This window comes from Arvicola amphibius, chromosome 7, assembly GCF_903992535.2.
Source record: "Arvicola amphibius chromosome 7, mArvAmp1.2, whole genome shotgun sequence".
Taxonomy (NCBI): domain Eukaryota; kingdom Metazoa; phylum Chordata; class Mammalia; order Rodentia; family Cricetidae; genus Arvicola; species Arvicola amphibius.
In genome coordinates this window covers 17,271,518-17,285,341 of record NC_052053.1, presented here as the reverse complement: position 1 = coordinate 17,285,341, position 13,824 = coordinate 17,271,518, and positions in this window count along the sequence as shown.

Here is a 13,824-nt window from a genome sequence, read left to right as displayed (position 1 = left end):
AATAATGACATTTTACATGAAAACCCTAAATAAAATTAATAAATAAGTTACAAAGCTGTGTGCATAGATATTTTGCAGATCTTACAAAATTCTTAAGTACACTGGCTGATGTTCTTTACCAAATGCTTTCCTTTCTAGGTATTTATCTAAAGTCAATAATGTCAAATTCCTTTAAACAAGTATGAAGATGTTTATTGAAATGTTTTTGTATTTAATAGAATTGTAATCAATACAAAAGTCAAAATTTATTAAGCAACAAAATGAATATATAAGAAAAAACGTACAACTTTTAAATAGTGTTTTCAGAGACTAATAGATTATAAGCACCTTATAATGGATAGCTGATGGAACGAAATTAACATTCACACATTTTTAAATAAAAAATGTAAATGTATAGAAGCACATTCAGTATGCAATATGTTTAATAAAAGCAACTCCTGGTCTACAATTAATAATTACTCTTCCACAAAAGTTATTGCATTTATTTAAATGTGTAGGTGTTTCCTTAATAAAACGTTAGAATTGTGTTGTACCTCACATGGTGTGGGGTGGGCATTAACATTCAGAAGTCAGTATACTCCTTCTCTGATGTAGGTCCTGACAAACTCAGGTTGCCAGTCTTGATGGTTAGCAGCTTTACCCTCTGAACAATTTACTGGACCAATTATGGATTATTTTAATAGATTATCCATGTTTAGTTATACTCTTGACTTAAATATTTTATATCATAAAATGCCATACTCATATCAAAAAATTGGTATGGGAAGTCTTTTTGTATATTTATTGCTTTTAATGATTAATAACTAAAGAAGCTGCTTTGGCCTGTGATAGGGCAGAGTAGAGCTAGGTAAAAACTCAACTGAATGCTGGGAGAGAGAAGGTGGAGTCAGTGAGAAGCCATAGAGCCACCAAAGGGGAAAGTCAACCTTGCTGCTAGGGCATGTGCCATGTGGTAAAATATAAAATAATAGAAGCGAGTTAACCAAAGATATAAGAGCTAGCTAGCAATACACTTAAGTGATTGGCCAAGCAGTGATTTAAATAATATGGTTGTTGTGTGATTATTTCGGGAGTCTGGGTGGTTGGGAACAATTAGCCTCCATCAAAAAAAAAAAAAGATACTTGCTTTTAAACAAAGTATTCTGATCTCATTTTTATTTAGCAAATACACTAGTACTTGTTATTACCAAGTTGAACTGATACTTGGAACTAAACGGTCATAATACCTTTTATTATGACTTTTATCATATCTTCTTTAGAATGAAATTGCAATATTACAAAAAGTTAATAAAAAAGACTCTTGCTTCTCTTTCTTTGCACATGGATGCTAAAATGTAGCCTGCATATAAGGATGCAAGGCATATAAACAGAGCTGGAAGCCATTCCTCCCTTTGAACAATGAGTTATTTGGGGTAACAAGCCTACACCTGCACACAGAGAGATGCAACCTCCTCCAAAAGCAATCCACTCTTTTCCCAGTAGTAATTAGACAATAAATGATAAATTAACATGCCAGTAGTACCAAACAGAGAGTTGTAGACCCAAGTGAATGTACCAAGACTTAAATCTAGTTAAAAAGTGCAAGTATTATAGATGGTAAAAAAGACAAAATGGTCATTACTTGAGAATTTTGAAAAGGTAGAAAATCTATTACATAAAATAATAGGCCACAGCAACAATAAGGATGTATTTTTTATTACTAAAGGCATGGATATAAAAATACATTTTCAGCATACAATTGATAAGCAATGTCAGAAATAGAATGCTAATAATGCAGTTGCCTTTCATGTACACATTTCTGGAAAGTTTAAACACTTCCAGAAATCAGAGCATCACTGTACATAAAGGACCATCAGATCACCATTAAAACGTCCCAGCCACCTTCTTCACCCCAACACAGTAAGAGAAATAGGGTGTGTCAATCTCTGTGTCCACTTGCCTCATGTCAAGCCTGATAACAAATATAACAGATGTTGAGGCATAAAAAGACTCAAAATTTATCTCCTTTCTTATTTTCTATGAAAATTTGTTTGGATTTAAATGGTATTTCCAAAAAACAAAAGATGCCTAGAATACAAGAAACAGTCAAGATCAGACTGGTTAGCAAAAAGTGTGAAGAAAGTTTAGGAAATTCATTTCTTCAATAAGAGTTGGCTATATATTACAACAGCTGTCTAGACAGAGAGCAAGTCAAAATATGCATGGAGTTTGACCAGTCGATGGAATTAATGAAGAAAAGATCTAGTTAAGCTTGATGGAGTTCTCAAGCTACAACAGTTAAATGAGGATTTTATTTCTTTCTCTTTGTCAAACCACCTTATTACTTATGACCATGGAAAACATTTTTATGATTTAACAAGAATGTCAGTTTGTTTTGCTATCTTGCTAATTATTAATGCTTATAGAAAATGTAAGTGTGGTTACTGAACAAGCATATAGGTGTATATGGGCACTGGACACACAATGAGGTAGTGACCATAAGCTGGGGGATAGGGTATGACATGCAGGAAATGCAGGAGAGTTCATGTCCTAATCTTATATTGAGTTATGGTGGTTTCAATGATAAACATCCCATGCAATCTTGGGCATGAGAATACTTGATCCCCAGTTGGTGGCACTGTTTGGGTAGATTTAGAAGATGTGACATTGCATCTTCTTGAAGTATGCCACATAGGAATGGACTTTGTGAGTTTAAAGACTCCTATCACTGATAACAAGCGCTTTGATTCCTGCTTTCAATTCAAGATAAGTGTTCTTAGCCTCCTATTCCAGGAATCATGCTTGGTACATTCTGCCTTGTATCTCCACAACTCCAGACTGTTACTCTGGAACAGTAACACCAAGTAAACCTTTTCCTCCATCAGTTTCCTTGGTCACAGTGTTTTATCATAGCATAGAAAAAAAAAAAAAGAAAAAAAAAACAACAACAGTGGGAACAGACATGTTAGGTTAGGTAACACTGGAAATAGACAGAGGTTCAGTTCAAGTTGAAATCCAACAGGAAAAATGAAGATAAATACAGTTCAAGGGGATGAGAACTTGAAAATGGGGTAAAAGGGGGATTGCACAAGTAAATACACACTTTACCATTCAGGTTAGAAAATTAGATGCCTAAAGCTAATGCAAATGAGAGCGGTGTAGTCCTAACAGATTTGAAGAAAACAGGAAACATTAGGGAAAGAATGACTAGAGGCACGAGACAATGCTGTGAGTTCATTTCCATGGTTATGTCTTAATTTTATAAAACTAATTATATAAAAATAAAAATAAGCTATAAATTGTAAGGAGATCCCAAACATATACTTTGAGCCAAAAAAAAAAAAAAGCCAACATGAAGCTTCTAGTGTAGAAAACATGGATCATCTGCATTCGGCCCTCAAAGTACTGTCTGCTTCATATCCCTCCAAAGTTATCTACTCAAAACATTTAAATCTGTTTGGGGATAAATTGTCAACAATTTGCAAATTATTTTATTGATATATGCCAAGGGAACAAAGTGACACATGGGAGGACTCTGTATTCTCCTGGGCCAGCATAAGGGAACACTGGACACGGTACCAGGTGTAAACTATGGCGGGGGAGTGGGATTAGTGGAATGCCTGTCTCCATATTATCAAATGTCCTGGTAACCCTTAACTCTCTCATGATGGGCTTCTGTGCACAGGAATTCTATCTTAAATAAAGCCAAGATTTTTTAGTTTGGAATTAATGTGTCTTAGTTCCTCATATTTCCATAAATACCAGTAGAATTGTAATTTTTCAAATTTATGTTAGGCAGTCATCAAGGAGTAATTAAGTATGACTTCTGCAACATGATTATTTCACAGTTAACCTATTACCTTTGTGGTTTTTGACAACAGTATATATGGGAATTAACTATGTAACTTAAATACATACAGATACTTGAGCATATCCAGTAATTCTGAAATGGGAAGGGCCTAACGTGTCTTCTTTTACAGACTATATTTTGGCAATTGGAACTTTTCATTAAGAACTAACGCAAAAAAATGTGTGGTGTAGGGAGCTTGAAGACCAGAGGAACCAATTGTTCTCTCTTTCTACCAGGTGGGTCCTGGGAGTTGAACCCTTGCCAAGAAAGCCATCTTGTTGGACCAAGAACTCCTTTTAAACTAAAGTAGATATTTATGCAATCATGCACAAACTCATGGAGAGGTTTTATTAGTCAAAATAGGAGACCTTTACTTTAAAGACAAATTTTTGAATTTTGTTTTATTTGAACAACACATAAAATAGAAGATTAAAATTATCCGTTTGAAAGTTGGTATAGGTAAACATAAATCATCTTAAAGACAATATTTAGAATTCTGTATGATTTTACCATTGGGCAAAAGGAGAGTTGGAATAAGGGAACATGTTTGGAGGAAAATAGGGTAGAAGAGAGGGAGGGAGAGAGGGAAAGAAGGCAGGAAGAGAGAGAAAGGGAGAGGGAGACTCACACACACATGCACACACACACACACACAGAGATGAGAGAGAGAGAGAGAGAGAGAGAGAGAGAGAGAGAGAGAGAGAGAGAGAGAGAGAGAGAGAAAGAGAGAGAGAACATTTAGAGAAGAATACAAGTGACCAAAAAGGAAAGAAATGCTGGAAGAAAACAATGAGTAACAAAACTCCCCTGCTCTCCTAGCATATTTCCAGCAACAAGACAGCCAAAAAGCAAAGCAAGATTTTCAGCGTATTTATTTTTATTTTAATTCCTTATGTTTTCACCCTCACTGATGCTGCTGGCATGATTTCATCACCATCAGCAAGTCCACTCTTGCACCCTTTTCTCTTATATCCATTCGAGACATGCAATGCTCTCCTCTGAGTATTCTACAGAGTCAATCATCCCTCAGACCTGTCAGCTCTAATGTAACCTCAGACAATCTGTTGCTAAGCAACGAGCAAGGACAAGGAAGAACCATTGCTGTGGTAAACTAACCAGGAGGTACATTTAGCCTTTCTAGCATTTATTTTAGAAAGCTGAATTGCCAACTTTCAGCGTAGCTGACAAAATTTCCTACCAAAGCAAAGACAATGAAAGGAACGTAGTTTTTTTTTTTTTTTTTATCAATCTTAGAAGTAAAGATGTAGATTATTTTGTTCGTTCTATTTATTTTGATATTTATTTAATTTCATATTTAAGTATTGTATTTACAACATTTACTCCCTGTCATACTTTCAAATCCTCTTATGTCCTTCTGGCTCCTCCTTAACTTCATAGCCACTTATTCTTTAATTATTATTGTTTTACACAGACACAAAGACACATACAATCACACACACACACACACACACACACTCTTATGAACAAAACCTTTTAAGTTTATTTAGTGTTCCTCATATGTATATGTGTTTAGGGCTGTGATTGCTTGAGATTGGAGGCCCATCTCTAGAACAGACACCCTCAGCCATTGTCAATTGCCTGTGGCTTTATAAACATATATACGTTTAAATTTTTTCACTTTCACTAACTTATGTAATTTTGTCTAAATTTTAAGTTCTCATAAAATACTGAGTATATGGCCCCGCTTTTCATTCATACAATATAAAATGGGTAAAATATTCCCAGCAGTCTGTGTTTACCCTGAAGTCCACATGCCTTAGAGTAATAAAAGTCCACAATGTGTCAGAGCTCAGAGACAAAGACTAATCTTCCATGATCTCAATCTTGGCTCTATTGTTCCTAGCTGTGGCTCTAGGAAGATAGTGTGATCACTTTAAACTGTAATTTCCTAATTAGAAAAGCAGGATTAATCATCGCACTCTCAAACAAACATTTCATACGGGATAGAAAATGTGGGAAGTACCAGACAGTGTTTGACACCTGAAGCCATGTGTGCGTGTGAACCCTTTAGCGCTGTGACCTCTCCTCAGGTATCTGTTTTAATTCATCACCTGAGTCAGTTACGCCTCTATGGCTAATGTCTATTAACCACATAAGTTTGAAAAGACTTTTTCCAATAGTTTCTTGGCCTTTTAAACACAAAACATTTCATGTCTCTCTAAAGTAGCAAACATCTGATCTAATGTCATGACTTTAGAAGAAGCTCAGAGCTGGAAAATATTTGATTTGAACCTTGTATTTACCATTTACTAGTTTTGAGGACTTGACATTCCAAATATGCAACTTCTTTTTTGTCAAAAACAAACAAACAACAACAAAAAACCCCCAAAACCAAGACTCAGAATATTTACAGTTATTTTAAAAATGCCTTTGTAGACACTGCAGAATTTTTCCTAGTACTGATTGCAGGGGCACTTAGTCTGTGGCTCCATTTCATTCAGGTAAATTCTCATTATTTGAAACTTTATTATAAGTACTGTTAATTAGAACAAAGTATGTCGCTCAGGAAATGTCATTATGATTCTTTGGCTCTTTTAAAAGTCATAATCAATATTTCTTAACTCAAAGGGAAGTGAATTCCAACACTTGATTTCTCTTCTGAGAAGCATTTAAGTATCACTAATGGAGTCTCTGAACAAAGAACAGAAGATCCCCTCCTGCAGGCAGAGAAGTGTCTCAGATCTCTGCAGTCTCTGGAGAGTCTTAGGGACTCTAGTGTCTGGAATGGATATTGTTCTCAAAACCTATAAGGAGTCAAAAATCAGAGGCAACCGACAGTGTAAAATACCACCTTGAAGATATTTTTTTAGTTTCCAGGATGCTGTAGTCTTCTTGTACAGAGAACATTCATGGGAGAATCCCCCTAGATGTTAACAGTCCAAATTGTGACTCAGAAATTATGGAAGTGAATCTCCATATTAATTCTTACCTTCGTAACTAGATGTGGAAAATATGAGCCGTGTTTGACCATTATTATACCTAGCAAAGTTCTTACTGGACCTCTGTATCATTTTGACCACATAGAAGGCTCCTGATGATAGAAATTCAAATTGTAACTACCGTATGTTTTGTGAGAATAGATAGGCTAGATTCGCGTTATGTGAGTATCATTGGTGATTTCCATTTTATTTTTTGAATGAATATAATCAACAAATGTTTTTATATAATATTTGCATTTTAAAATGGAGGCATTCTTTTTAAGATCTTTCTCAGAAATTTAAACAGCAAGTTTTGTTTGGCAGTTTTCAATATTTTTGCCGCCATAGTTATAATTTTAGGACAATGACAGAGTCTGTCCTTTGTTTCAGGGAGTTGGAAACAGTGATTAGTGTACAACTGCGCTGTCATCTCAGGCTATTTTATATCACCATGCCCTCTGAGTTTCTTGCTTGGGATAACTTAAACCATGTCTATACTAAGCCAGTCCAACAAACCAAATTTTAAAAAAAATCTTTCAAATTGGATCAAGATATATAAATAAATATAAAGAAAGTTAAAAAAAACTTTAAAAATCTGGATAGAGTTAGTTCAGATCTAAATCATATACAAACAGTGGAAATGCAAAAAAAAAAGTAAAATTTATCTTTTATATTGATACTGTCTGCTGCTAAGCAAAAAACCTGCTCTGAAAATGCTACTTCTTTAAAAAGAGTGATGTTTTTCACAGATAAAATTTTGACTGAACTTCGTTCATTTTTTTAAATATCTATTTTATATTTATGAGTTACCTGTCTTGATATTCATTTTGATGCATTTTCTAGCTGAATGAAATCTGCATAAGTGTTTTTTAAAAGGGTATTAAACTAAATCATTAATATCAATGAAGATAACATAGCTTGGTAACTTTTGCCATTAACACGATGTGATGGTGTGAACCTTATTAGTGTGGAACCCCACCCCAATTTTAATATACATCTTTCAAGAGAAAGCTATTAGAAAACCCAATGCAAGAATAAGGAATGTGTGACAGATTACAGTGATCACCAAATTAACAAGATACAGAATCTCCTGATTTCTGAGTGTGCTGTGGTGGATTATCTGACTTAGGTCACCTGAAGAAAGGAGATTCACATCAACTGCTAGACTGAACAGAAAGGAACACCAGGATTCATCCTCTCTATCCCGAGTATAGAAGCAACGTGGCCAGCAATTCCAAGCACCAATTTTACCCCCATGACAGACTACACCATTCTTTGTGAGACACAATCAATTCTTCCTTCCTGGATTTCCTTTGGTCTAGCACTTGATTACAACGAGAAAAGTGACCAATAGAGGAAAAGGTTGCTGCAAAGTCGTAAAGAGCTATTGTCGTAAATGTGGCAATGTAGTTCTTAGGCTTTTGGAACTGGTTCGTAGCAGGAGGTGGAAAAGATTCTACTTTGTGTGAGCAAAGCTGTTGAGCATAGAGCATATGGAAAAAGACCATCCTTGTAGAAGCTTGGAAGACAGGAATGTGAAGAGGAACACAGTTTTGTGGAGACCAGGATCCTGAGGTTTCATGGGAGAAATGATTCTTTCTTGGGCTCAGGTACACTTGTGTGATATTCCGGCTAAGAATCTGGCTTTGTTTTGTCCTTGTTCTGAGAAATCAAAGGAGGTTTAATTTAAAGGAAGTGTTTGTTTGACAGAGGAAATTTCAAGACAGTTACATTTTCTGTCTGTGTCATAGTTACTCCTCATTTCTCTTGTTCATGTCTAGAGAGATTGGGAGGAGGAGGAAGAGCAGGAGATGAGAGAGAGAGAGCGAGCGAGAGAGAGAGAGAGAGAGAGAGAGAGAGAGAGAGAGAGCACAAAATACAAGTTAAAAGACAAGTTAAGTGTGAACTTTGACAAGCAAGTTGTGTGAACAAGTTTGAAAACTAGCACTCTGCACTGGACCAACAGAAAAAAGTTGGGAAATGCCAAGGGCAAGCCCAGAAAGGGTTAAACAGGGCGTGAGATCAGAGGCCAGGACAGAGAAGTGAACAGGGCGATAGAATAAATAACACTAAAAACCTTTTTAAAAAAGGTGTATACACACCTACAGTATAAACTTTCTAAAACAAATACACACATATATAAAAATAGCTACAATGGAGTTCCCCTATCAAAGATAAACAATCCCCCTACTAGGCACCACAGAGTAACAAATAAAACACCTCAATGTTTGAAATGGTCTATCTCTTTGTGGGGTTCTTGGCTATAGGGCCCCACACACCCCCAAACATTATAGGCTATTGCCAATGCTGTTGATTACCAAGTAGAACTTGACCTTAAAACCCTATTGCTCAAGATAAATCAACCTTGAAACATAAAACCTGGAGAAATGAAGCTAGTATTGATCTGGAGACATTGTATCCACTGGCTAGATTTCCTAGTGCTGGAAGATGCTACTGTACTCGAGGGGTTATAAAAAACAGACAACACAGAGTGGGGAGGGAAAGGGTATTTGTGAGGAGTTGGGGGTGAACAGTGAACATGGTCTAATATATTTTACGAAATTCCTCAAGATCTAATAAAAATAGGCAAACAAATCATTTCCAAGATAAGAGATTAAAAAAAACTTTGTCCAAAAATCAATCATAGAATTGAACTTATACAAAGGTTAGACTGTCCCATGGTGGTACATGCCTCCAATCCTATCCCTCATGATGAAGCTAGGAAGATCATGAACTCAAGGACAGCCTGTGATATATAGCAAGTTTGAGGACAGACTGGGCTGTATAACACCCTGTCCCAAAAACCAAATAACCAAACAACCAATAATGTTGCAGTTAATGTATCATCTTTATACAATCGTGTTTATCAGTACCCTTATGTACAGTGCACCTGTGATAACTGACTAATAATCGGAACTGCTGTTCATCAAGACAAGGTATAGTTACTATAGAATCTCTTATTTTACCTTTACTAATTAAGATGAGTTAAAATCCATACAGAAATTGTATATTTTATGCCATACAAAATTGCATTGCTTTGATCAATGGGAAATCCATTAGAAATGCTGATCAATTTTTTAAGTCTTTAGACTTGGTAAGATAAATTTCTATAAATGTACTCTCCTGGATCAGGAATGAGCTTTCCTCTTAGAAACAGAACTTGACTGGAGTCACAGTGTCTGAGCACTAATTACACTTGGGAGTCCTATGGTGAAGTGGCTTAGAGAGTGCGTGGTATTTCTTTTTCTTTCTAAAATATGAGCAGCTTTACTCATCTGTGGTCAACATACTAACAATTTTAAGTTACTAATAAGAGCCTCATTACACAGCCATCATACTGATGCTGTGAAGACACAAGCATCATCACTCATTGAATTTTGTTGCAGGATAACACAGTTGAAAGAAACCCATTTAATTCAGAAATCATCATTTTACAGAAATTCAAGTGCCTGTTGGCATCATGCGAGCAAAGCAGCAGCTCCAGTGTGACGGTCTTGGATGCACTTACTGATGGACCATAAACACAAAGGGCTCTTTGTCAGCACGGCTGCTAAATCTTCTCTTCAGCACTTCACATCATTTCCATTTGTAGGATCTCAACTCCAGTGACAGGAAAAGCATTGTGGAAGACCAGGAATGCAATGCTCCATTTTGGTAACACTATGAAATTAGAACCAAAGACTCAAATGGTGCTTGACACTGTCTGTGCATATGGCACCGAAGGAGATACTGTGTCCTTCCTTCACAAGTCTCCACACCCAAGTGGGACAGCAAGATCACTAAGCTAACTAAAGATTTCTTATCTTTATCTAATGGGGTTTCTTCCTTTATATACTGTAAAGGAAGGCAGTAACTATACAAAAAATGGCAAATCCATTTACAACAAAATGTTTTGGGAAATATTGAGCAATTACCAGAATCATATTATAGAGGTACTCTGTGTCCTAGAATCAGGTCATTGATGAAACTCTACTGTGTGACCGCAGCTAGCCAGCTTCTGGGAATACCAGTCTCCCCTCTCTCTCCCCCTCTCTCTTCCTCTTTCTGATTTTTTTTAAATAAATTGTTTTGGCAAGAATATAAAATAATAGATATTGGGGGTTGGTGATTTAATTCAGTGGTAGAGTGCTGGCCTATCAAGTGCAAGGCCCTGGGTTCTGTCCTCAGCTCCAGAAAACAAACAAAAAACAGAATAATAGATTTCATCGTGACTTATTGATATATACTATTTATGTCATTATACTTTGTTCCTGATTATTCCCCACTGCCTTCCTCCACACCCCTCCCCACTCCAGCTGATTAACTTTCTTCCCCCAGCTAGTCCTAAGTTCTACATTATTATTACATATATTTTATTAGCATCTCTGCTTCCTAACTCCCTCATTATATCTTCTTTCACATGATACTCTTTCTAGTTTCATGACCTACACATATGTACAGAAATGTCTAAACACATATCTATCTCTATCTCTATCTCTATCTCTATCTCTTTCTCTTTCTCTATCTCTATATCTCTATCTCCTCTATCTCTATCTCTCATCTATATCTATATCTATATCTATCTATATCTCTATATCATATCTATATCTATATCTATATCTATATCTATATCTATATCATCTGTATAATCTCTCTCTCTCTATCTCTATCTCTATCTATATATTTAAGTGAATGCCTATTAAAGAGCCAGAAGAAATGAAATAATTCAGTTAGTTTTGGTACAAATTAGAAGAGAAGGCTAAAGTGAGGCATTGAATCTTCTGACCTAATAGGTGAACTTTAATTGTGACAGACGCGGGTGTTGATAACCAGATGGGAAGAAAGGGGAAAGATCAAGGTAATTGCTTAGATAGTGTGTCTATTATATAAACTGGTGATTAATTTTGTGTTACCAATAATGCGTTGCTGTCACACTAAGGAAATAAATAAAAATACTTCCCCTTGGAATCATGTCATAAATAAATAAATAAATAAATAAATAAATAAATAAATAAATAAATAAATGTTCTGGGTATGAGAAAAATCATGTAGTGTTTCTCTTTCTTAGTCTTTTTTAATTTCACTTAACAATAAGATTTCTAGTTACATCTGTTTTTCTTCAAATGTTATTATTTCATTGTTCTAAATGGTTGCATTAAAGTCTACTGTGGATTTGTACCCTCTTTTCCTTATTCATTATTCTGTTGACAGATTTTAGGCTGGTTCCATCTTTGCTCCCTGCTTATCGTGAGTAGTACAGCTAAAACACAGACACGCAAGTGAAAGTATAAAAATATTGTATCTACTAGGGTGACCCTAGCAAAGACTCCTCGCAATGGGGGACATGGAACCTGAACTGGCCATATTCTGTAACCAAGCAAAGCTTCCAGTGGAGAGACTGGTTCAACAAATCAGCCACAAAACCATTGACCTACAATCTGTCCTGCCTGCAAGATGTGCTGGAGTAAAAATGGAGCAGAACTTATGGGAGTGACCAACCAAAGACTGGTTCAACTTGAGACCAAAGCCATGAGAGAGAGACCAGCCCTGACACTGTCAGGAGAGTCAGGACCTGTTGACAGAGGTTTCTGTCCTGCCAAGTCCCGCAGCCATTCAGTCCCAAAGAAACACACAGAGGCCTACATTAATTAAAAACTGGTTGGCCTATTAGCCTAGACTTTTTTTTTTTTATTAACTCTTAAATCTTAACACACCTTTTTATCAGTGAGACATTCTCATCTTGCTTCTTCTGCATCTGGGTGATGACTGCAGACTGAACCTTTCCTCTTCCCATAATTCTCCTATTCTGGTTGCCGTACCTATACTTCCTGCCTGACTACTGGCCAATCAGCATTTTATTAAACCAATACAAATGATAAATCTTTACAGGGTACAAGACCATTGTCCCACAGTGAGGACCCAGAGGCTGAATAGGCCAGAGACTTAGGATAGAACAAGCTCAGAACAAACATGACTGGCAAGAAGAAAAAAAAATCAATAAAATGATTTCTAATAATATTCTGCTATACTCGAAGACTGGAGCCTAACATAATAGTCATCAGAGAGGCTCCATCCAGCAACTCACAGCAGCAGATACAGAGGCCCAGGACAAATGTTAGGTGAAGTTCAGAGAATCTAACAGAAGAGGGGGAGAAAATTTGTACGAGCCAGAGGGGTTGAGAATACCAGAAGAACACGGCCCACAGAATCAACTAACCAGGGCTCATATGGGCTTTCAGAGACTGGAGTGACAATCAGGAAGCCTTTCCGCGTCTGACCTGGGTCCTCTGCATATGTATTATAATTGTTTAGCATAGTATTCCTGTGTAACTTCTTACAGTGGGAGAGGGGTTTGTTTCTGACTCATCTGCCTGCTTTAAGTAACTCTTAAGAGTTGCCTTGTTCAGCCTTGATTTGAGTGTATGTGCCTAGTCTTATTGTAACTTGCTATGTTTGGTTGACATCCCTAGGAGGCCTGCCCTTTCCTTCCTTCCTTCCTTCCTTCCTTCCTTCCTTCCTTTCTTTCTTTCTTTCTTTCTTTCTTTCTTTCTTTCTTTCTTTCTTTCTTTCTTTCTTTCTCTCTCTCTCTCTCTCTCTCTCTCTCTCTCTCGAAGGGAAATAGAGGTGTGGATCTGTGGGAGAGTGGAGATGATGGGAAACTGGGAGGAGTGGGAGGAGGGGAACCTGCAGTCAGATGTAATCTATGACAGAATAAAATAGATAAATAAATAAATAAAAAATAAATAAATAAATGAAAACGAAAATGTACACCTTGATAGCTATCACATCAATGTACTGAAAGAAAAATCTAAGTGCAGTGTAGCTTCTGTACAGTTGGACAATTTAAGTAAGAAACTCAACAATGATGTATACTTGAGTCTGGAGTTTGAGGATGGTTCTTTCTGCTCTTGGAGTTGTAAATAAGGGATAGCTTTCAGTTTGTAATCTGAACACCTGACATCCTCTCTTGAGGAAGGAGAGACCCACTGCTTGTCCTGACATAATTTCACTTATGCATCTGACTTCATTCTAGAAAACCATGGTGTTTTTATTCTAAGTAAGAATTGTTTTGCAAAC